The sequence below is a fragment of the Equus asinus genome, chromosome 5, assembly GCF_041296235.1.
Source record: "Equus asinus isolate D_3611 breed Donkey chromosome 5, EquAss-T2T_v2, whole genome shotgun sequence".
Taxonomy (NCBI): domain Eukaryota; kingdom Metazoa; phylum Chordata; class Mammalia; order Perissodactyla; family Equidae; genus Equus; species Equus asinus.
The window spans coordinates 92,348,432-92,373,645 of NC_091794.1; the positions used below are offsets into that span (position 1 = coordinate 92,348,432).

Below are 25,214 nucleotides of genomic sequence, written 5' to 3' on the forward strand. Positions count from 1 at the left end.
AATTATAATAGTAACTTCAACTAAGTAAAAGGTAAAGAGAATCAAACTAGAGGAATATAAAGAGGGTATGAGGACCTGAGGGAGCAGCACAGGCTCACCTAACCGTAAACACTCACTAAAACGGATTCTTTTTCCCCCAAAGCAGAAAGGGTCTTTTTAAAGACTCATTCTTAAAAATACTGACCTCTTATAAAAATGTTCTTGCTGTGTTTCTGTCAGGCAGGTTAAGCATTCTTTCCAGTTTTTTTCTTTCTTTTTATTTTGACAGTCTCTCCATATAGGGGAGGGAATATGGATTTTCCAGAAGCAGTCAGTCATTAGCAAAATCAATGTGCATACCCGTGAAGATGTCTACAAACTATTTCCAATGTTCTCTGACTTCCCCTGCATAGTGTCCCTAGTGGAGAAGGCTTTTACTACTTGGAGTGGCTCTATCCTGTCAAAACCAGATCTGGCAGATCCAAGCCGGACCTCTAGGATACACTGCGTACAGCAAGTCAAGGTTTACTGCAAAGCCTCCTAAGAGGCTGACTTACTCCGGATTCAAACAATTCCTATCCACTCTTCACACTACATACAATCTAGTCTTTCTTAAGCAATGCTTTCTTCATGTCCTGCCTATAGAATTCTTACTGCTATTTCAAGGCCAAGCTCAAGTTGCAGCTCTTCTAGGAAGCCTTTCCTAAATGCAAGCGCTCAGTAATCTCTCTTGCTCTCCTTGGAATTTAGAGAGAGTGTTTATACCACATTATCCAGCCTTTCACTAAATTCTACTTTGTCCTCTCTTATTTCACATACATTACTAAACTGCAAGCTCCTTGATAGCAGGGTTTATATCCCAATGTCTGTATATTCCACAGTACCTAATCAGAGGAATTACACAGTAGGTGCTCAATAAGTAATATTTGTAGATGACTCTTGCTGTGACTTACCTCACAGTAATGTAAATACTAAACCCTTACACGTAGTTCTCTAAGTGTGGAATTCCAAAAGTTTATTTGTGGTTATGTGTTACATGAAGGCAATATTAGTAATATTGATTGCAACCCAACACAAAGATTAATCTGTCAAGCAACTTTCCAAGAGACAAATAAGCTCAATCTGTGACAGTTCTCTAGTTTCAAGAAGGTCTTGTTCTTAGAGATCTGTAGTGTAGATCTGCTGAATGAGCCGGCAGTTATTTACTTCCAATTCTTCAAAACTAATTTTTCCATACAGCTGTGTTTACTCACACCATATCTCATTTATGCGAGAGGTGTAAAACAGTAAAGCCCGGATCTCTCCCTCTCCTCCTCTCTATATTTTCCCTCGCCTTTGTTATTTGCCTCTCTGCAGCTTGCTAGCCAAAGCCATAATTAGTACCCCACAGGGATCTATACTTTTCTAATAAAGAACAGCCTACAGCACAATGACATGTATACACACACAGCCATGTGTGTTCCTAACAAATTAGGAATATTTTACACATGCAAGCCTTCAACAGCTGAATGGGAGCACTTTACACGCAGCTGCAACTGACTCACGACACGGACGGCAGACGGACTCGTCCCTTCTCTCCCCGCACACACATCCAACTTCAAGGAGGGAAACTATTTTTTCCTGACTGAAATGATGAATAGAGGCCCTAAAGCACACCTTAGTGAGTAAACCACATTTATTAAGGAAATACTTTTCTCAGATGACTACAAAAGTACTAGTGTTTGTTACCTAACAGTCTACTGTGATTTTTCTGTAAAGTCAGTTTTCAAACTGATTAACTAGTGCCTCTTAAGACAGTTAAAACAGCTAACACACACTTGCCGGCCCGGATCCTGCTTTACACTCCCTTCACCGTCCAGTCTCCTCCCACTCCCACCCTGCGTCACCTTTCACTCAGTCTTCTCCAGTTTGTCACTAACCTTGTCAAGTTCCCACTCGTACCTGTTCAGTAAATGGAGGGGAGCCAAGCAGAAGAATAAATCAACAGATTATAAAGAGAAATCCAACGACTCACTCCTTAAACATTCAATTTACAAGTATCACTCAAGTAGAAGAAAAGATTTGCCCCTTCCTCACTACAGCAATATGAATGAAAATTCCTTCATTCTTGGACAAATACCCATTTAACTGGCCTACGTGCTTGCAGCAGCAAGTGTTATCAGTAGAAACAATAGCAACCAAATTACTTCATTGAAAGGAAAGACCATGCACCCCTAGAGGCTTTGGAGTTTATAACAAGTTCAAAAGCCCTATACACCAATACTGCCTACAGACTAAATAATGGCTCCCATAGATACTACTATTTTCCAAATGTATACAGGTGCTGTCATGATTAATAAAATCAAAATACATTTAAAAGATTTACTGATTTATAATAGCTTTGTCATGTATTTTGTTAATAATTTCTAAAATTATAGCTACTATCACATGGAGATCCACTAAAATATTTACCTAAAAAGAAGTCTAAATAATTAATGGTATTAATTGAGGTTGAAAATTAAGATTGAAAATCTTAATCTTAAGGTTGAGATCATCCATGAGTCTGGGCTCCCTGAATCGGAACTGTGTATAATTCATTTCTGTTGCTGGTGACACACGAGTTAATAAATGTGCTTCTGAACTAAACTGAACGTGGCCTTAAACACAGGGACTCTGAATCACCCTTCTGCATGTCTTTTCAAGTTAGTAAAAGATTTTTAAACCCTAACACTGGGAGATCTGTGAAGTGTAAAGCAGAAATATTAATAGGTTGTATGAAGTTAGAACCTTTCCTTAGAAAACATTACTCAAGAACTAAAATTTTCTTATCACACTGACTGGCAAGTTTAATCTGTAAATGTGATTGGAATGTCATCACTCATAACTGATTTACACACACATTGGTTAATGGAAAGCTCAGGATCTAATACTAAACAAAAGGGTTCCCAGCTTTGAGGTCCCTCAGACCAAACTATTTTCAACCTTCCTTTGGGAAATATTAATTATCTTGAAACAGCAGTTATGCTTTGCAGCAAGCAAGAGCATTAACACTGATTTGTGGAGGACAGGTGCCAGCAGCTCGTTGCTGTTTAGCACTTTTCTTTTACTTCACCTGCTACAACGATGAGAAATAGCACAGTATAAAACAATGAATCCTCCCTGAGCATTTGCCTCATTTATAACAATATCAGAAGCCTATAACATTTTAAAATGGAAAATGAATGAACATTTCTTTGAAAATTATAGAAAATATGGAAGGTTAAACTATAAACAACAGCAGCAATTCTCAATCTAGGGTACACATCACAATCACTGTGAAACATGTTAAAAATATAGATGCTCAGGCCTCAGTCTTGCATCTTCAAGAGAGTTTAAAAAAAAAAAACAAAAAAAACCTCCAAAGGTGATTCTAATGCAAACCACTGGTTAAACTTGAGCCTAAAGGTTCTCAAGCTGTGGTCCCCTGACCAGTACCACCAACATCACCTGGAAACTTGTTAGAAATGCAAATTCTGACACTCCACCTGACATACTGAATCAGACACCCTGGGGATGATGCCCAGCAATCTGTTTTCCCATGCCCTCCAAGTGATTCTGATGCATGCTAAAGTTTGAGATTCTGCTTTAGACCATGTCATCCACTCATTCTTCATTAACTCTATAAGACGAAAAAGAGATTTAATTAATACAAATATACTTAAGGCATTTTTTTCTAATTATTTTAATTTTGTCTTAACAAATCATTAAATTAACACCAATGTGACCTACACTGGAAAAAGTTTCAATTCATCAAGTCCTTGGATCAGGCTTCCTGTTTTAAATACAAATGTGCCCAATATTAGACAAGAGATCCAAAGTCAGCACGCCATTTTGTCTTTTCTTCATCTGGTCCCTGGGCAGCAGAAGTTTCTGAAATCATCTGATTAACTGCAACTCTTGAGATGGGGAAAAAACCCACATGGTTTTTCCTTCTTAAGATTAAATGATGTCTAAAATCAACCATCATTTTATAGGAAATATAAAGAACAAAGAAACTTGTTAAACTCTATCATAGAATTGAAATTGGCAACATCCAGACTGAGTAGAAATGATACAGGATAACTGACCTGATTTCTTTAAAAAAAAAAAGAAAAAATTGTAAAAAAGAGAGAGAGATAAGGGGTAACCTATAGATTAAAAGAAATATATCAGGGCTGGCCCCCTGGCCGAGTGGTTAAGATCACACGCTCCGCTGCAGGCAGCCCAGTGTTTCATTGGTTCGAATCCTGGACTCGGACATGGCACTGCTCATCAAACCACGCTGAGGCGGCGTCCCACATGCCACAACCAGAAGGACCCACAACGAAGAATATACAACTATGTACTGGGGGGCTTTGGGGAGAAAAAGGAAAAAAATAAAATCTTTTAAAAAAAAAAAGAAAAAAAGAAATATATCAGGGGGCCGGCCCCGTGGCCGAGTGGTAAAGTTCACACGCTCTGCTGCGGCCACCCAGGGTTTCGCTGGTCTGGATCCTAGGCACGGACATGGCACCGCTCATAAGGCCACTTTGAGGCAACATCCCACATGCCACAACTAAAAGGACCCACATCTAAAATATACAACCATGTACTGGGGGGATTTGGGGAGGAAAAAACAGGAAAAAAAAAAAAAAAAAGGAGATTGGCAACAGTTGTTAGCTCAGGCACCAATCTTTAAAAAAAAAAGAAACATATCAATCACCTGCAATGGATTCTAACTCAAACAAATTACAAAAAAATTATATTTCAGACAGCTAGAAATTTAAACACTAAATGGATATTTGATATAACATAATTATTGCTAATTTTTTTGTGCAATAATGATATTATGGTTATTTTTTCATGCAACCTATCTTTAAAGAAATATCAAATTATTACAGATAAGCTATGTCTTGGATTTGCTTCAAAATAACACAGGAGGAAGAAAAGCGGGTGGATGATAGACATGAAATAAGATTAGCCATGAGTTGATAGTTGCTGAAACTGGGTAATGGGTACCTGGGGTTCATTATACTATACTGTCAACTATTCTTTTATATTATGTTTACCCAAAAGTTTTAAACTAATGAAGTTAAAAGAGATTGGTAAACCTGTGACAGTAACATCTGTCCCATGTATTACCTGAAATATTGAAATCAGGAAAAGAGGGGCTGGCCCCGTGGCCGAGTGGTTAAGTTCAGGTGCTCCGCTGCAGTCGGCCCAGTGTTTCATTGGTTCGAATCCTGGGCGTGGACATGGCACTGCTCATCAAACCACACTGAGGCAGTGTCCCACATGCCACAACGAGAAGGACCCACAACGAAGAATATACAACTATGTACCGGGGGGCTTTGGGGAGCAAAAGGAAAAATTAAAATCTTTAAAAAAAAAAAAGAAATCAGGAAAAGATTCAAAATAAGTCTATTTAGGAATTTCAGAGTGTAAAAAAACAAATCTAAACAGTGTGTTTTGCAATTTAAAGAAAGAGATGGCTAAAGTACATTCTTGGGAGCTGCTCAGCTTTCCTAAGACTTTTTAATTCTCTAAGAAAACTACTATACGACCAGTATTTCACCATTCCAGTGTCTAGGTCCATACAGATAATTATGTTGATGACCTCAGCTGCCCAAGGCCTTATTAAATGGTTATAGTGTCTATACATATGGTCATTCTTCCCTTGAGCCACTCTATCAACTTCTTCCTAAATGGGGTGCTGGAGAAACCACAGCTGAGGTCATGCCTGAAATCTGTCACATTGTTTCCAAGAAAAGACAAGCTACATGTTTATCTTCATCCTGATTTGCACAAGAAATTTATAAAAAAGAAAAGGGCAAAAGAAGAGAAAAAGTTTTAGATAGCAGCCCTTGTCTAGAAATAGTTATCTTCCAAAATGCACATAATATACATAATTGATAAGTTATCACCATCATTATGGATATAGTATGTTTAAAAATACACAACTGAGGAAATATTCCAAAGATAACAGCGGTTATCTTTCCGTGGAGGGATGTTTTCCTTTCCCCTTTTCTGTATTTTCCAGATTTACCACAATGAGAGCATGTATCACTTGGATAACTGCAAAAAAAACATATATTCCTCCACTCCAGGACAAAAGAAAATTTGTTTTACCACATCATGTAGCAAATTATAGTTCCCCTTACACAGTTTGGCCCAACTTAACACAGGCTATGATTTTGTTTTCCTCTAGCCCTATGCTTGCTGGTATCCCCAAGATGAACTAGTCCTCCTCATGAGCGAGGAGACAAGGTCACCTCTGTCTGTTTCTTCATAGGTTAACTTCAAACGGTAGGCAACACTAATCTTCAAGCCACCTCCTACTTTCTTAACAATAGTACCCTCTAGATCTCCTAATTTCAAGAAATAGTCACAAACTAGCGTCTTTTTCCTAGACAACTTCTGCCTGCCTAGGCCAAATTCCCTTAGTATAAGCCGTCCTCTCATTTCAAGCCTTTTCTACCTGATTTGTTTCTGCTCTATTACTGCACTCCTTTCAGTCTCCTGCTTCAATTCCTCCAACATAGGTCAAATCACTTCATTTTTTGAGTATGTTTTTTGCTCACTACCTGCCCTACTTCTCAGCACCAATACATTGAGATAATGTAAAAATAAATTAAAATTTCCTACGGTTCAACCTGATATCAGGTTCAACCTGATTATTAATTACACGTACAGGCAGGTTTTTATAAATACATTTTCTCAATAATTAAAAACCAACAACTACAACACCATCCTTAGTAAACTGAAGAGAGTTGTATTTCTTCATCTGGACTTGAGATACATGTGTAGAAACTGCTAGGTGCCTATCCAAGATGTCTCTATTTCCTATTAACAAAATTCCCATATAATTAAGGGCAGAATGTGCCCAACTAAAAGGCTACGTTTCCCAGCTCTCCTTACAGATAGAGGCGCCAGTAGGATATAAATAGAAGTCATTGCCCTTTGGCCTTCTACCCCTCCCCCTACCGCCTTCTGGCCCAGAATGCACAGATGGCCGGCTGAGGTGTAAGCAGCCATCTTACAACCTTCAGAATGGAAGCCATATGTTAAGGCTGGCAGCGCATAAATTTAGAAGGAGACTAGGTCCTTAACTTCATGGGACCAAGAAAGTTTTTCGTTTAATATACATATAGATTTTACCTACTAAAACAGATCTATAACTTAAACATTCACACTAAAAAGCATCCCAGTTATACTATATCTAAAACCTGCTTACAGACACTTACCACAGAAAGGGAAAACAATCTACTGATCTAGAGTCTGGTTCTAAAGTTAGACAAATATGAGCCCGAACCTGTTCAGCTACTTGCAACCTATGTGGCTTCTGGGATACATAACATCTCTAAGCCACAGTTTATTAAACTGTTGAGAGTCAAGCAGTTTTGACTACTAAATACTAACGCTTAGTACCATACCCGGTATTACCCTGTAGGGCTGAACATGTATACTCTATGACCCAGCGATTCTACTCCGGAGTATCTACCCTAGAGAAACTCTGAGGTGCTTATATACGCCTACACAACCAACACACACACACACATACAAGGCGACATCTCACACACACACACAAGTAGTCATGTACAAGAATGTTCACTGCAGCAATGCAATGTCTGTCATCAGGAAAATGAACACATTAATTGTGGAATAGTTATACAATGGAATACTATGCCACAATCAAAGTGAATCAGTTACAATTACATGCAGCAACAGAAAGAAATCTCTTAAAAACAATGTAGAGTGAAAAAAGCAAATAGAAGAATTCAAAACATATCATTTTCATAAGGCTCAGACAAGCAAAACTAAACGGTAGATTTTTAAGGATGTCTATACAGTAAAATTATTTTTTAAATGAAGGTAAAATACACAATGCACAGCAGCAGTTCTGTCTGAGGGGAAGGCAGGAGGACGGCCGGGGAGGGGAAGATTGGTACACTCCAATAGTTGCTGCTTCAGAGTTTTCATAACCAATTCTCACCACTTAGCACAAGTAAATATTGTACCGTCCTTAGCAGCCTTCCAAGAACTGTCGATTTGCTTTGTTTTCTCTCAGAGGACATGTCAAATTTTTCTTAAAGAAACAAAATTTCCACATGATTTGAGACATATAAAATAAAATTCTGACAATATGAATAGCAAAAAAGGCTAAGATGTGACAACTTCCACAAGCGTGTTTTATAACAAATCAGGGGAATGTTGAAAGAAAACATGAAAAAAACACATTTGTAATTGTTAAATAACTTCAACTTGTAGCATACCAAAATGCATTCTAATCAGTATGCTAAAATAATTGACACAATTTAGCTAGTTAACAAGAATTGATATGAAATATTCTAAAATTAAACATTAAGATGTCCAGCCTATTCTGTGGAATATCTGAAATAGCTCTATTTTTAATGGCATCCAAACAGTGGAAGAATCTCTAGTTGTATCTAACAAAAAGAAAGCCATTCATCCTGAGCGTTTAACAGGATTATTTACAATTCATAATTAAGCAAAGAATTTAAAGTTACACTTATCTATCCATTTGGCCTTCCTTTTGCACACACTCGCAGCTGCCCGCTCCCAGTCCTGAATAGTTACACACCCTCCCGTCTCACTTTTGGTTGTTCCACCCCACTCTGCACATTCTCTCCACACACAGGATCTTTCCATTCAGTCATGATGTCAGCTTCTCCACCTCTTTCGTTTGTATGGGTTTACTTCATTCCACATTAAAAATATAAATACCTGAAGTAGTCACTAACACTCTGTTTGCCCTTATAAATGTCCTTAATACATCAAAGAGCATGAACCAGGCCAGCGAACCCTAGGACTCTAGGACAGTCCTTTGAGATTTAAACCAACCAACCAATCTTCTTCATTACTTGATTTTTATTGATGAAAGTTACATGCTGGATATTGAGGAGAGGGGGCAGTACAAGCATGAAACAAAATGCAGTTGTTACTTTAATGATATGAAAAGTGGAGTCTCTACAGCAGGTAAAATTCTAATCGGGTATTATTCAAGTTGCAATTATTTACACATTACACAAACCCACAAATCTCATCTAGCGGAAATCAACAAACCAAAATAAAAAGTGGGCTCTAAAATATCAAATATCCAAAATTTTCACATCATGTCTAGCGATCTTAAATTGTTTATGTCCACATTTTGCCAAGTTCCAATCCCAGTGGCTATGGATAAGTGAGATAGCAGAGGAGATTCCTGTTTTGAGTAAGAAGCCGAAATAGACAAACTTTAAGGGTTCTCTTCAAGCATAGAAGTATTATACCTCTTAGTAAAAAGTAACAAATATTTACTAAAGGAATAAAATATTTATACATTATCACAACCTAAATCTGTGTCAGTGCCACTTTTATTCTTAATAAAAATTCATTCATAATATCTATTTGAAAGATATAAACTCATCTTCTTCAAAGATAGATTTTCAATACACCATACCACATCCATCCTCCTGTCACAGTTGGGACATTCTGACTGATTCACAAGTATAACAGCCGCCTGAGGCCATCTTGCAAAGGAGACTCTATTAATCAGCACTACTACAACATCTCTGACAAAGCTGGACTAGTTTCTGATGTCACCCTAATTCAGCCAGGCCAATAAGACTTGTGTCATCGAAAGCAAATTTATTTTCTAATTTTGTTGCCAAATCTATTTAAGGAACCCCAGTAAAACAGAAAATAATTAAAATGGGTAATATTCAGCTGTTAACATATAGTATTCTAGCAATAACCTCACAACGTACATCAGTTCAATAACTTCAGCCCATTTTCTAACTTAAAGAGAACAAAAGAAAACTAGAACATTAAATACTTATACCTGATACAGTCTACTGGTCCACAATATCTTTCTTCCTTTAGAGTTACGAAACTCCTTTTTTTCCTTTAGAGTGATGTTATGTTACAGTGAAAAACATACCTTCTTAGATCTATTCTCAATTACAATATTTTGGGTTGCTGATATAGCTCCTTTAAAAACCATCCCAGTTTAAAAATTCTAAACTGCAAACACCAAGTAGTCATTATCATAAACAAACATCAACTGAACTCCTATTATGTGACAAGCACATCCTTAGAGGGACATACACAACATCTTTATCAGTATGATAAAAAAAAAAAAGAAAGAAAAAGACAACAAAGACTTATATCCCAGGTACAGTTCTTCTCAGGAACACATATTATCCAAGAATGTCTGCATGTGATTATAACCAGGTAACTACCAAGTAACACGGGGCATTGCGTGGCCATAAAGTCAATTACGACATAATCAGAGCCAATTTAGTTCATATCATCACTAGTAGGAATTCTTTTTTTACCTCAAGATTTACAGATTTATAAATAGAATTATATTCTGGTTTTTCAAATTAGTTGGAAATCTTGATTTTCTTCCTTAGAATCAAAGGAACCATTATCATCCAAAGTTTTTACAAAACTAGTATCAGATTTTGTTTGTTTAATGTCCCACTGACCAGGGTTGAAACCTATACTCCTAATACGTAAGTGGAGGAGGAACTTTTTCTTTTTTCTTCCTATAAACTGAATTTCCTATTATTATGCCAATTAGAATTAAAAGAATAAAGTCAGATTTCCCAATGGAATCAGAGTGGGAGCTGTTGGGGCATGAAATCCTTAAACTTCCATATTACCTCGTCAAATGAAAAATATAAAAGGTCAGAAAGAAATACCATCAAAATGTTTATAGTCTTATTGTTATTTGATAAGATTATGGGTACTTTTTAGTTTTGTCTTTATACTTTTCGTTATTGCTCGAATTTTCTAAAACTCCACAATTAATGCTTTTAAAATTAGGGGGAAAAGCATCTTATTTATTTCTATGGATGTCCTCTGCAGAAAAACTCTCTGTTGATAAATTAATACCACAGCTTAGGTAACTTTTGACCAATATCTCCTATAATTCGGTATAGACTCATTAAAAATAGTTCTTCCTCCAAAGGACAGTCATGTCCTAAAACCTGCCTGTAACTCCTATAACCACCTACAGCTCATTCTTCCTCCTCATTTGACTCCACACTGGATGTTACGATAATCTGGTATTCTGTCAAATGCTGTGGAACATGTTCTGAAAGCCAAAGTCACCATCTAGTGATTTTCTGTGTGCTTTTCATACCCCATCTCTCAGGGTAATGAAAAGTCCCCAGTAAGAAAAGTAAATGTCATGCTTTCATTTTGTTATCAAGCAACACATTGAATATCCTAATACATATTTCTTGGCATGTCACAAGTCAGACAGTTGTAAACATTTTCTTTTGGTTATACAACATATGGCCAATCTCTGGATATTTTGGTTTCCCTACTTAGGACTAGAATAACTCATCTCAAAATTAAACATAATTGCAACCAGACTAGAACAGCTTCCCCAACAGACTTGATTTTCCAAAAAATACTGCTCTTTGAACCAATCATACATAACATCAAAACTGGTTAATTTAAGTCAATTCCCAAGAAATATTTTACCATCTGATTTCAGGTGATATATTTTACGATCAGTTACCTAAGTTTCACCACGGCACTTCCAATAATTATTAGGAAAGTATTATTATTTCCAAAACAGGAAAGAGCAGTTTAAATTCAAGATTTAAGCTCTCCAACAAATTTAACATTTGTTTAAGAGCTAGAGTAATTTGGCTACAAAAACAGCTACCAACTACTACTCCCATAAAGTCTTAGAGTCACAAAAGGAGGCCCTGTCTTCCCAGCTGGCCTCCAGATGACTGAACCATCCCAGTTGTGGCACCAGATATGAAAGTAAAGCCATCTTGCATCCTCCAGCCCCAGCCCGGCCATTGCTACTCACACCACATGAAACAGAGACAAGCTGCCTTAGCCCATACCACATGGAGCAGAAACAAGCCACTTTCACAGAGACCTGCTCAAAATCCTAACCCACAGAATCATAAACTATCAAATAGTTATCTTAAGTCACTAACTTTTGAGGTGATTAATTGTGTAGCAATAGATAACTGATTCTAGGCCTCCTGATTCAAAAGTATTTTTAAAAATTAAGGTTTTAAAAAGCATTTACAGCACAATCCATGAAAGAAAGAACTGATAAACTGAACTTGACTAAAACTAAAATTTTCTGCTCTGTGAAAGACACCATCAAGAGAACAAAAAGATAAGCCACAGGCTGGGAGAAAATATTTGCAAGACATATCTGATAAAAGATTGTTATCCAAAATCTACAAAGAACTCTTAAAACTCAACAATAAGAAAACAAACAGGGGCCGGCCCCATGGCTGAGTGATTAAGCTCAGTGCTCCGCTTTGGCAGGACAAATCCAAGACACATTAAAATGAAAGACATAACAGAACTTGATGACAAAGAGAATATGATGGATGAAGGATATAAAGAAGTGAAATATTAAACCAAGTTTTCAAGTCTGGGAAAAGGAAAAATCTTGTTGCCATTATAAAAAACAACGAAACAGGAAAGATAAGACTGGAAAAGTAAAGCTGGCATAGAAATGCCTACCGAATATCTCCCTGCTCCTCCTCTCCATTAAACACGCTCCTCCTCCTATATTTAACCTACACTGGTTAACAGCAGCACCATTCATTTCCTCATTCATCCATTCACTCAGTGTATCAGGCAATAAACTGGTCACTAAGGATTTTTAAATGAGGAAACAGCTATGGTCTTGCCCTCATAGTCTTATAGTCTAGTAGAGAACAGAGAAATTATACAAGAAATTACAAAGGTGCTGAGTCTTACAGAGAAGTGCAGAATGCTAAGGTCATGTAACAAGCAAACCCAATCATAAGCCCTGTCCCTAAAACAAAAACCCTGGGTGTCCTTACCTCACACAATCAATGCATCCTCAGGTGAAATTTAACCTAGCTCCTAAAACTCTCTTACGTCTTGTCACTTCCACTGTCACTGTCTAGGCTCCGGCCCCAATATTCTTTGTTCTAACTTAACATAGTAGCCTTTTATTTAGCTTCCTGCTTTCAGTTCCAGTTCTCTTCCCATTCATCCACCAGAGCCACCAGAATAATCTTTCAATAACATAATCTGCTCATAGCTCACCATATGTTTCAAAGTAAAGTTTAAACCCCTTAATAATGGCATCCATGATACTTTATGATCTGACTTCTCACTACATCACCTCTCTCCACATCATGGACTCTAGGGCAGAGCGTTACTCAAAATGCTCCTAACATGTTTCTCCTTTTCACGCCTTTATACTTACAGTTCCCTCTGTCTGAAAAGCTCTTCACACACACTCCTTTCCAATCGGATTGGCTAATTCCCACGTTTCCTTCAAGAATCCACTCAAGAGTCACTTCCTCTTGGAAGGGCTTCCCTTGCCCCTCGTAGAATCTGCTTCCTTTCCTTGGTGTTTCTTCTCTGTAATCCCAGAATACCCTGTGCATATCTCCTCACAGAGTTATTCCCACTTTGGCTGGTGGTTTACTTGAGGGTAGGAACTGTGTCTTGTTCATCTCTGAAATCTTTATTTCCAGTACAGTGACTAGCAAAGAATAAGATACTGGATAGATGAATGGTGGGCAGAAGTGATGACATAAATATCCAAATGGCGTTACCCCACAGACACTGAAAAGACAGAACTGGAACATGAGTGTCAGGGTTGGAAAATGTAAATCTTACTTGCTTCAAGTAGTAGTAGAATCTCAAAGAATAGATAAAATTTTAGAGAAAGAGAAGATGAAATACAGACAAAAAGGCAAAGAGTTTCTCAATGCGTAAAAGGGTTACGTTTTACACACTGAGGTAAAACCAGTCTGTCTTGGTCACAATTTTACCACAGATCGTTATTTCTGATGAGAATCAGTATCTATCATTTGTCATACCTGCTTTTCTAGATGGTTAGAAAAAAATAGAAGAGAAATCTAAATAAGAAATCATTTGGATTTTTTTTCTTTTGAGGAAGATTAGTCCTGAGCTAACATCTGCTGCCAATTCTCCTCTTTTTGCTGAGGAAGACTGGACCTGAGCTAACATCCTTGCCCATCTTTCTCTACTTTCTATGTGGGATGCCTATCACAGCATGGCTTGACAAGCGGTGTGTAGGTCTGCACCCGAGATCCAAACCAGCAAACCCCAGGCTGCTGAAGGAGAACGTGCAAACTTAACCACTGCAGCACTGGCCAGCCCCCTGGATATTTTAAGTTTAGTAATAAGGGGAGCAATAGAAACAAAAATAAACCAAAAAAGGACCTTCCTTTAATCAATTAGTCATATGTATTGACTATGTCTAAGATTTCTAGGTGCTATAAGAATACGACAAAGTATAAGACTAATCCCCACACTTAAATTTACAAACTAGTTGGAAAGATGGTACATACAGGTAAAATGACACAAGGCAGCATAAGATATGTCACATACAAGTGCAAAAGTTTTCAGAAGAAAATACAAGGAATTCTTTTTTGCTGAGGAAGACTAGCCCTGAGCTAACATCTGTTGCCAATCCTCCTCTTTCTTTTGCTTGAGGAAGATTAGCCTTGAGCTAACATCTGTGCCAGTTTTCCTCTACTTTATCTGTGGGCTGCTGCCACAGCATGACTGACAAGTGGTATAGATCCCCACCCGGGATCCGAACCCATGAACCTGGGCCACCAAAGCGAAGCACACGGAACTTAACCACTATGCCATGGACTGGCCCCTAGGAATCCTTTTTTGGTAAGAATCAACTCTCCCTCATTTATTTTTTTAAAAATTTGGATTTTCATAAATAGAGCTTTCCTAAAAAGAGATTCAGTATGTTTATAATGTAATTACATAAAAATCAGAACAGTGATTGCCTCCTGAAGCGGGTGGGTAGGCAGGAGTAACTGCAAATGGATGTGAGGGAACTCGCTGAGATTAAAACAATGTTCTCTGTCAGTGGTTCTCAAATCCCCAGGCCAGCATCATGGGCATCACTGGGGACTTGTCAGTAATGCAAATTCTCAAGCCCCACTTCAGACCTAACGAATCAGAAACTCTGAGAATGGGGCCAATAATTGGTTTTTAAAAGCCCTCCAAATATAGAAAATTACCATTCGAATATCACAGTAAAAACCACTGCAGACAAGATCCCTGACGAAAACAAAAATTAGTCTGCAAAACTTTAAAGAGAAACATGATATCTGCACGGCTTCAATGTATCTCCCCCAAATATTTATTAATTACTGTGGTGATTTTAACATATATGCATAAATTCTTTCATACTATCCTCTCCAGGAGATGGGGCTTGATCCCCTTCGTCTTGAATGTAGGCTGGACTTAATGACTCAATTCTTAGGACAAGAGTATGGAAATGAAAAAAAAATAATAATTTTACAGAGGAGAAACCTGCAGACACTACCTCAACCAGTAATAACTGATATAATAGTAACAATTTATATAACCAGTAATAATAATGATTATTGATATCATCTATCCTGACACGTGATGAGGACACATCACCTCTGTGGTAATCTTCCCAAAAATGTACAACCTATCAAATCATGAAAAAATCAGACAAACTCACATAGAGGGACACTCTACAAAATACCTGGCCAGGACTCTAAAGTGTCAAAGTCATGAAAGGGAAGGAGAGACTGATACACTGTCACAAATTAAGACTAGGGAAGACATGACCACTAAATTCAATGCGGTAGCTTAGATTAAATCTTAGAACAGAAGAAAAGACAATAGCAGAAAAGTGAGGGAAACTGAAATAGTGTCTATAGTTGTTAACAGTATTGTACCAATGTTAATTTCTTACTTTTGATAAATGTACCAAGGTTATGAAAGACGTTAACATTATGGGAAACTGGTAATGGGTATGAGAACTCTCTGTACCATCTTTGCAAGGCTTCTGTACAAGGTGATTCTAATGCACACGAGTTTGAGAACCACTGGTCTGTATCTTGATAGGGATGTGGGTTACACAGGTCTGTACACTTGCCAAATAAGATTTGTGCATTTTACCATATGTACCTCAAAATTAAATAACTGTAAAAATCTAAGCACAAAGTGTTTCCCCTCCCCTTGCCCCAACACATAAAATTTTCAGAACTACATTGCTACTTAATAATGGAAATGATTCCCTCTAGAACTGTCAAAGGAATGCACATGTTAGTCAAGTATTTCAACACACAAAAGATACTAACTCATGAAGAAAAGAGTCAGTTCTGTACATCAAGAGTTTCATAATTAGGTTAAGATGAACTCTTTAAAGTTTATCCCAAAAAGTAAATCAATCATGAAAATCTCAATGAAAAGCATTCAAAGCAGGGTCTGGCCCATTGTAGGAATGACCTCAGCCCTTGATTCCTCTTTATAGTAAGACTGCATCTACTTCTCAAGGATACATAATAACAAAATGCACCAATACCTAGTAATATCAAAGGAAACTTATCAATAGACTTTCAGGGCCATCTTTACCAAAATTTATGAAAAAAACCATGCTTCATGTGTCTATTCTATAGCTGGATTCTCACTCTTCCTTTCTATCAGTTTAAAGCAGAGACAATTGTTCTCTCGCTTTACAGGCCCTTGCTACTCGAAGTGTGGCCCAGAGCAGCAGAACAGGCATCTTCTAGGACATGTCACATGGCAGAATCCCAGGCCCCAGCCCAGACCTACCGTATCAGAATCTGCATTTTAACAAGATCCTCAGGTGATTTGTATGCACATTAAGGTTTAAGAAATACTAGGGCCGGCCCATCCCCGAGCGGTTAAGTTGGCGCGTTCCACTTCGGCAGCCCAGGGTTTCACAGGTTCGGATCCTGGGTGCAGACATGGCACTGCTCATCAAGCCATGCTGAGGCGGCATCCCCCATGCCACCACTAGAAGGACCCACAACTAAAAATATACAACTTTGTACTAGGGGGCTTTGGGGAGAAAAAGGAAAAATAAAATCTTAAAAAAAAATTACTACTGAAATAGGGCATAATTATCTTTAGTATGACTTCACAAAAATGTCGCATAAGAACACGATATTAAAAGTTCAATAATTTAGATTACAATAAATTACGACTGTGAAAATCTGAATAGGATGGAAGGAAAGTTTGCCACTGCCCCACCCATAATAGAAGAGAGTACTAAATCTAATCATCATGCTGTAGACCAGTTTTAGAGTCAGCTAAACCTGGGGTTAAGTCTTAGCACTCCATTTATTAGCTGCGTGACCTTTATACAAGTTACTTCACCTCTCCTAGCCTCAGTTTACTAATTTATAAAAGGAAAACACCACCACCTGACTCATGGGATTGCTATAAGAATATTAAAGTACTTAAGCACAAGGATACTCAATAAATCTTATTTCCCTCTTCCCTCCTTTCTGCTTTTTGAACAGAAGGCAAATATTGCCATCTATTCATCCTCTAAGTATAATAAATACAGCAAATATGTTTTGATCCAAAATGCTTTTCTGGTCCTGCCTTTTAATGATTCAAGCCCAAATGTTAAAAAAAAAATAAAGAAGAGAAAATTCAAATTTTCAACTGGGACACATACAGACATTTTCAACATGATTTAGAAATCATTTTCTTCTTTAAAATTTTAAATTTAATTTTTAAAATATGGTATATTATGCAAAATAATGCACTAGGAAGTAAATTACCAGACCTATAATTAAATTCGGATTGGAAGACGTAGTGGTGCTTCAAAAGCAAAAAGATAAATAAATAAATACACAACTATATACAAACTAAACATACTCAGCTCAAAATCTAACTGTATTGTGCTCTCAATATTTAAACTGTCAAATGACGTATTTAAAAACCTAACAAAATGTTTAGACTTTTATTTATAAAACAAGAGTCTGTGCCTTGGAAAAACGGTTTAGTTCTTCTGTCACTAACTTCTCATCTTTCTCTGTCCTATTTGTCAACGCTTTACCTCCAGAAAGTCATCCCCAAAAAACTGTAAATGACCAACAATATTAATGATAAGATACCAAGGCTATACTATCACGGAGCAAGTTTACTTCTAAGTGATTTGCAGAGCATAAGGTCTTTTAACACTGTTCTTGAATTACACTAATACCAAAAGGAGAGATAAATAGAATAAAAAGCTGACATGAAAGAGTAAATAAAAAAAAAAAAGAGTAAATGTACTAAGAGCCAGAAGAAATAAACTATTTAGTCTGAAAGTGATAGAGCAGACATCTCAGGTTGAAAAATATACCTACATCCAACTCATGCACAGCCTGTTTTTTATCCCCATCCTAATACTAACGCAAACTATTCAGGAAAGAAAGGTATCTGCATTTGGAATGGGGAGAGGTGTTTTAAAAAAAACCCTTTTGCAGTCAAGGATGACTAGTCAGTACTGCGCACGCCTGGAAGAAAAGATGTTACGGAAGGGTACATAAATGGATAAGTGACCATTAAATCCAGGAAAGAAGGAGTCACAAGAAGTTATAATAAACAACTGCAATCAACGACTGGAACAAATAGGTATCACAACCACTTGGTTAATATCTTAAGATTAGTTACTACGCAGAGGTAGATTTACTGTGAAACAAAAGAAGCCTAAGCTTCAGGGCTCTCATTTGTAGTGGTCCCTGCCAAGGCCATGTGGTAGAGGAAAGACTGAATTATTTTTCTATCGTCTCTAGAGAACATGATACCACAAAGGTATAATATGAAAATCTTTAGAGTATGAAAACAAAAAATACAGGAAAAAAATTATAGCAGTCTATCAGGCAATTAATAAAAAATGTTATGCTATTTTTCTGAATTTTGTGTTTGTGCTTTTTCCTTTTTAAAAAATTTTATTTTTCCTTTTTCTCCCCAAAGCCCCCTAGTACACAGTTGTATATTTTTAGTTGCGGGTCCTTCTAGTGGTGGCATGTGGGATGCCACCTCAGCATGGCTTGATGAGCAGTGCCATGTCCGCACCCAGCTGAACTGGAGAAACCCTGGGCCACCGGAGCGGAGCATGCAAACTTAACCACTCGGCCACAGGCCTGGCCCCTCAGCTTTTTAAAACATGTAATCTGTTGTGATTATTTCTCATTCTAAATAAGCATTTGTTTTCATTTCTAATTTTGTATTCATAATTTTGTACTATTTTTCTTTAAAAAGCCGCTGTCGTTAAGCATTTTGAATACTGATGGAATAATTAACCTGCCTCATGCTTTTAGTATCATTGTATTAAAAACCTCTCCTCCTATCATAGATCTTGGGTATCATTCATCACCAGGTACAAGATACCAAGAGCATGGATCAAATTTCAGTGGAATTTTATTTAAAACTTTTATTTCTTAAAACCATATTCAGCCAGAGAGAAATAACAGGTAAAAAAGGTGATGAAACGGAAAAGAATATCTCATGGATAGGTCATACTATAGAAAAACAGATTAATTTGCAATGACATTATCTATTTAAGCAAGATGGGATAGAGCTAAACAATAAGAAGGTTCAGCAAGCTATCAGTAACTAACAGTGAAGATGGCTGACAGAAAACAGGAGACCATGCAATCAAAGAGAAAAAATGGTTAAAAAAGTCAAGTACAATTGCTCAAAAATGTTAACAGAGGGTTACCATTTGACCCAGCAACTCCACTTCTAGGTATACACTCCAGAAAAATGAAAATATATGTCCACAGAAAAACTTATGCGTGAATGTTCACAGCAACATCATTCATAATGGTCAAAAAGTGAAAGCAATCCAAACATCCATCAGCTGATGAATGAATAAATAAAATGTATACATCCACTATAATGGAATATTATTCAGCAACCTTTTTAAGGAATACCTTTTTAAGGAATGAGCTATCAATACATGCTATCACATGGATGGACCCTGAAAAAGATATGTGAAGTGAAAGAAGCCAGTCACAAAAGGCCACATATTGTTTTCATCTCTAATTTTGTTAGAGATGATGCCTAATTATATTGTATGTTACATTTATATGAAAGGTCCAGCACAGGCAAATCTATAGAGACAAAAGTGGTTACTGGTTGCCTACTCTGCAGTTGCAAGGTGGGGAGTGAGGATTGACTGCTAATGGGTATGGGGTTTCTTCTGGGGCAAGATAAAAATGTTCTAAAATTTAATTGAGAGGATGGCTGCACAACCCTGTGAACATACTAGAAAACACTGAATTGTATACAGTAAGTGGTAAGTTGTACAGCACGTTAATTATATCTCAGTAAATCTGTCAAAAAAAAAAAAAAGCCAAGGTCAGAACATATATAAGTACAAGCTAGATTTAAAGGAATGTCATTTAAAATAATAATAATAATTAGTTCCTATTCATTAATTACCCACTATGTGCTTGCACCATGTCACATTACAAATAATATTACATATTATTTCCAATCTTTTTGGCAGTTCTAAAAGGTAGGCATATCATGTTAAATGTTACATAAATTTAACAAATGAAGAAACTGAGAAACAGGAAGGATAAGTAACTTGCCCAAAAGCACACAGCTAATCAGTTTCAGAGCCAGGATTCTAAATCAGGTCTGTGACTCCAAAGGTCTTTGACTCTATTACACTTCCTATCTTAACAATAAGCCCAGGAACCTTGTATCGATAGCCTTGTTCTATATCCCCTTTCAGAATTAACAGTCTGTCATACAAAAGACACCTCCTTTAACATTTAAACTTAGCCTGCTCATGGCACCAGGTGTTTCATCTTAGTCACACCAAGCTATGTCTATCACTGCTGTCCTCAGCCAAACTTTGGACCTAATTAAGTTCTAGGATCTCCTCAAACAAAACTGAGATAAAATTACAACAAACTAAAGGGTAGCTGCTAGGGTATCAAATGGTGTTAAGAATCAAAAAATCAAAGAAAGGGAAGGGAATATTTATTGAGAACTATTTAGTGCTACAATACTGAGCTATGATCAGAGATTATATAATCTGGGGTAGATGGTTAAAAGGAACTGCCCCTCCCACTCTGCCCCAAACCCCTCTCCTGTTTTTGTTTCTCTTTTGTGAATGGGAATTAAGATATTCTAGGGGTGACTGTGGTCTCTCTTAAAGGTTGTATAGACCTAGTGTTGATTACAAGGAAGAAATGGGTCCTCTCTCAAATATAACCACAGGTTGGCAAGATAGAGAATCCCTTTTTTTTCTAGGCCTTCTTCTCTGGATTAAGAGCAATCTGGACATGCTGTAGGGACTCCCAGGTAGAAGATTGAGAGATGGTTCCTGCCACTGGAAGGCAGATCTATATGTTGCAGTCAAGAAGGGAGGTATCCCAAGAGAAGACCACAATTGAAGAGGACTTTTATCTTGTGAGCCAGATTATGCAGAAGCATACTAGTAACTGTGCTTAAACGTTGCAGCCTGGTCTCAGCTGTATACTACAGGAGTATTAAGAGAAGACTCACCTCTGGGACAGAAAATTAAAGAGAAAACAACACTCCCTGAGGCCAGCAAGGGATTCTCCAGGGAAAGGGGAATCTTTGGGAACAAAAGTCCTTGCTGTGAGCTCCAATTATTCCACTCCATGTGCAGAATCTCCTTCTAAAGCCAACTCTGGAGGATCCTGGCTTTTATTTACCAAGACAGAAAGCAGTTTTTTCCTATCAGAAACAACCTTACTGTAAACCCAGGTCTATCTGATTCCAAAATCCATATCCTTATTGGCTGCTACATGACACTGCCTCTGAAATACTATTAATAGAAACTGTTGAGCAAAAGTATGGGAGAGAATCATTTAAGAGGAGAAGGAGGAGGAAGAAAGAGAGGGAGGGATGGAGAAGGAAGGAGAAGGGAAAGAGGGAGGGATTTCACCAAAGCAATAAAAACTCACTGTGGATTGAATGTCAAAGAAGGAAATATTTAAATTTAATATATGCACTTAGTGAGTAGTACGTGATATACGGCTAGCATTAGATGTGTGTTAATGCCTTTTCTTAGGAGCAAAGACAAGAGCCAAGTAGAAAAATGATATCTTAAGTTCCGGCTTTTGAAGAAGCTCAAGCGTAACGATGCTAGAAGAGATATACAACAACAACAACAAACTCTCTATTTCCTTACTGAAAACTTATTCCACAGGAAAAAAGAACACGGAATTGGGGTGATTATAAAGTTATATACATCAGTTCTCCGTTTCGAACAAAAAGAGGAACAACTATCTCACTTCTCCAATATATTTAAAAGCAAAAATATATGCCAATTCATGAATTCATTAAACTGCAAAATCATTTGCTTTTTTATTTACTTCACAACAATAAGGTCTAATATCTTTTTGTGTCTGCTAAAAGTCACAAAGATTCAAGGCACTTCAGATTTCAGGTGGCTTGTGTACAAGTTTCCCCGCAAAAACACCCTCGCAACGAACATCAGCCAAACCCCTTCCTGTTTTTCAACCTCGTATGTTTACTTTCACATCTGCTGCAAAAGATAAAAGCACAATGGGGACATCAACCACATGACCATGTACCAACCCGGAAATGAAGCTATGAAGCCTGACTTGCTGTGAAATGGGTCTTTAGAATACTCACACTCAGGCTTAAAAATGCTACAGTGAAAGTCTGAATCAAATCCAGAGATCACCACTAGACAAAACCATACATATTTCTATATAGTTATCTATTTATTTATTTATATATAATAATCATATAGACACATAGATACCCAACTTAAGTAGAAAAAAGGCATGGGTCAAGATGCACAGGCACACTGCAAGGTTTGTTTTCGTTTGTTATTACTATGTATTCTATGTAATGTGAATATTATCCTCATTTTACAGAAGAGGAAACTGAGGCATTGAAACGTACTTTCACAAAATCACAATCATTAAGAAATCATGAGCTTTGATGGAAACCTGCATTCAAATCTCTCCTTCCCCACTTGCTCATGGACATATTGCGTAAGTAAAGGTGCATCACTTTGAAGCCAATTTTCACATGCTAGTTGTGTAACTTTGGAGGAGTTACTTTACTTTTAACCTGCTACTTAAAATGCAAAATGGGATTAATCACACCTACTTCCCATAGGGTGAGGCTTAAATGCAAAAATAATGGCTAGCATTTACCTGGTGCCAGGCACTGTTCTAAATACTTCACGTATATTAACTCATCATCATAACAATCTTAAAAGGTAAGTAAGTATTTTTATCATCTCCATGTTATATAATGAGTAAACTGATGTACCGAAGTTAAGTAACTTGCCCACGGTCACCAGCTAAAGAGTGACACAACTAAAATTTAAAACCAGGCATTCTAGCCCTGGAGCCTACACTCTTCAATACCCCTGTCATACCTATAAAGCACACAGCACAGAGCTTGGCTCATAGTAAGTCATCAATAAATACTGCCATTATCATTTTACCTGGCATATAATACCACCCAGTCAATAGTGGCTGAAACGTGTTAAACCAACTTGAAGAGTCAGAATTTTAACGCAGGTTTTACTCTCTGCTTTTCCCATAACCACGTCTTTCCATGACACAGCGCCCCTATTCCTAAGTTTTTTTGTGCATGCCCAGTCATTTTTACTAATACTAGATCATTAAACTTCCTTAGGACAGGGGTCATGTCTTCTACATTTCTGTGGTCACAAACACCCACAGGGTCCTGCTCTTTGTGGATGATCATGCCATTCCTCTGCTCAAAATCCTCCTAAGAATTCCTGTCTCAGAAAAAATTGCAAAGTCCACAGCATAGGCAACAGACTCTACATGATCTGCTCTTTCTCCTACTTGCAACCTCTCTAAACTCCTACAACCTCTCTGAACGCAACTCCTATCACTTTCCCCCGGATCATTTTGATCCCGCCAGGCTGGCTTCCTTAATGTTTCTCAAACACACCAAATATGCTTAACCTTTGTGCCTGGAATGCTCTTCTCCAGATACCACTCAGGACTCTGCTCAAAAGTCACTTTATCAGAGAGGTCTCTGACCAATCTAAAATATCCACCCCACCTCCCTCACTCTTTGTTCCCTTATCCTGCTTTCCCTGACCCTCACTAAAATCCCTGATTTGTAGACTTATTATTTGTCCCCTCCCACTAAAATGCAAGCTCCACAAGAGCAGACACTTCTATTCTACTTTATTCACTGTACATCCCAATGCACTTAGGACACTGCCTGGTAAATAGGAGATGATCAATAAATATTTATTAAATTGGAGACCGGCCCCATGGCCGGGTGGTTAAGTTCGCACACTCTGCTTCGGTGGCCCAGGGTTTCGCTGGTTCAAATCCTGGATACAGGCATGGCACCACTCGTCAAGCCATGCTGAGGCGGCGTCCCACATGCCACAACTAAAAGCATCCACAACTAAAAATATACAACTGCGTACTAGGGGGCTTTGGGAGAAAAAGGAAAAATAAAATCTGCAAAAGATATATATTTATTAAATTAATAAATGGTAGATGTATTTGTTGATTGCCATACAAGAAATTACCCCCTTAAACTCAGTGGCTTAAAACAACTAACATTTATTATCTCAGCTTCTGTGAGTCAAGAATTTAGGCATGACTTAGCTGAGTGCCTCTGGCTCAGGGTCTCTCACGAAGTTTCAGGCAAGCACTCATCTCAAGGCTCAACTCTGCCTGAAGAATCTGCTTCCAAGCTCACTCACATGGCTGCTGTCAGGCCTCAGAAGATCTGCTTCCAAGCTCACTTACATAGCTGCTGACAGACTTGGTTTCTCACCACGTGGGCCTCTATATAGGCTGCCTGAATGTTCTTAGGATATCGCGGCAGGTGATCCGAGTGACAGGAAGAGAGCCAGAGAGTGCCCAAGATGACAGTGCCCAAGACAGAAGCCAGAGCCTTTTGTAACCTAATCTTGGAAGTGACTCCCACCACTTGTGCTGTATTCTATTCATCAGAAGTAAGTCACCAGGTCCAGGTCACACAAGGGGAAGGGATTACACAAGGGCATGAATACCAGGAGGCAGGGATCACTGGAGACCATCCTAAAGGCTGCCTACCAAAGTAGGCATAATAAAAATCTAAAACCAAAATCAAACAAAATCACCTTGCCCTTTGGCCACTGGACAAATTCTTTAGTATATTTATTTAAATATGATGCTATGATCATTATGCAGTCATTCATTCCACTGCTAGTCTTTTCAATCTTACAAAAGACCAAAGGGAGTACATTAACTATTGAACATTTCCTGTTAACCAGTGTTCATTCAAAGTCATGTCAGAGACAATACAACTAGCAAGCATAAGTCGACAAAAACAGCATCTGGAGAAAAAAGAATTATTGGGTGAATCTTACTAAGTAGATGACACCAATCTTTTTTAAATATGGATTGAATATTGGTTGATATTATGGAAATATTGTCAATTTTCTTAGGTAT

General features: G+C 37.7%; 1 protein-coding gene across 50 annotated transcripts in view; it reads right to left on the minus strand.

Moving 5' to 3' along the window:
• Positions 1-25,214, minus strand: part of EPB41 (erythrocyte membrane protein band 4.1) — a 175,743-nt gene that overhangs the window by 124,332 nt on the left and 26,197 nt on the right. The window contains exon 1 of one of the 50 annotated variants that reach the window (XM_070510535.1): positions 13,187-13,551. The exons of the other annotated variants lie outside the window; for them this stretch is intronic. The gene's annotated coding sequence lies outside the window, so the exon portion shown is untranslated. Of the gene's footprint in view, positions 1-13,186; positions 13,552-25,214 lie in introns of those variants that run through there. 50 annotated transcript variants of the gene reach the window in all.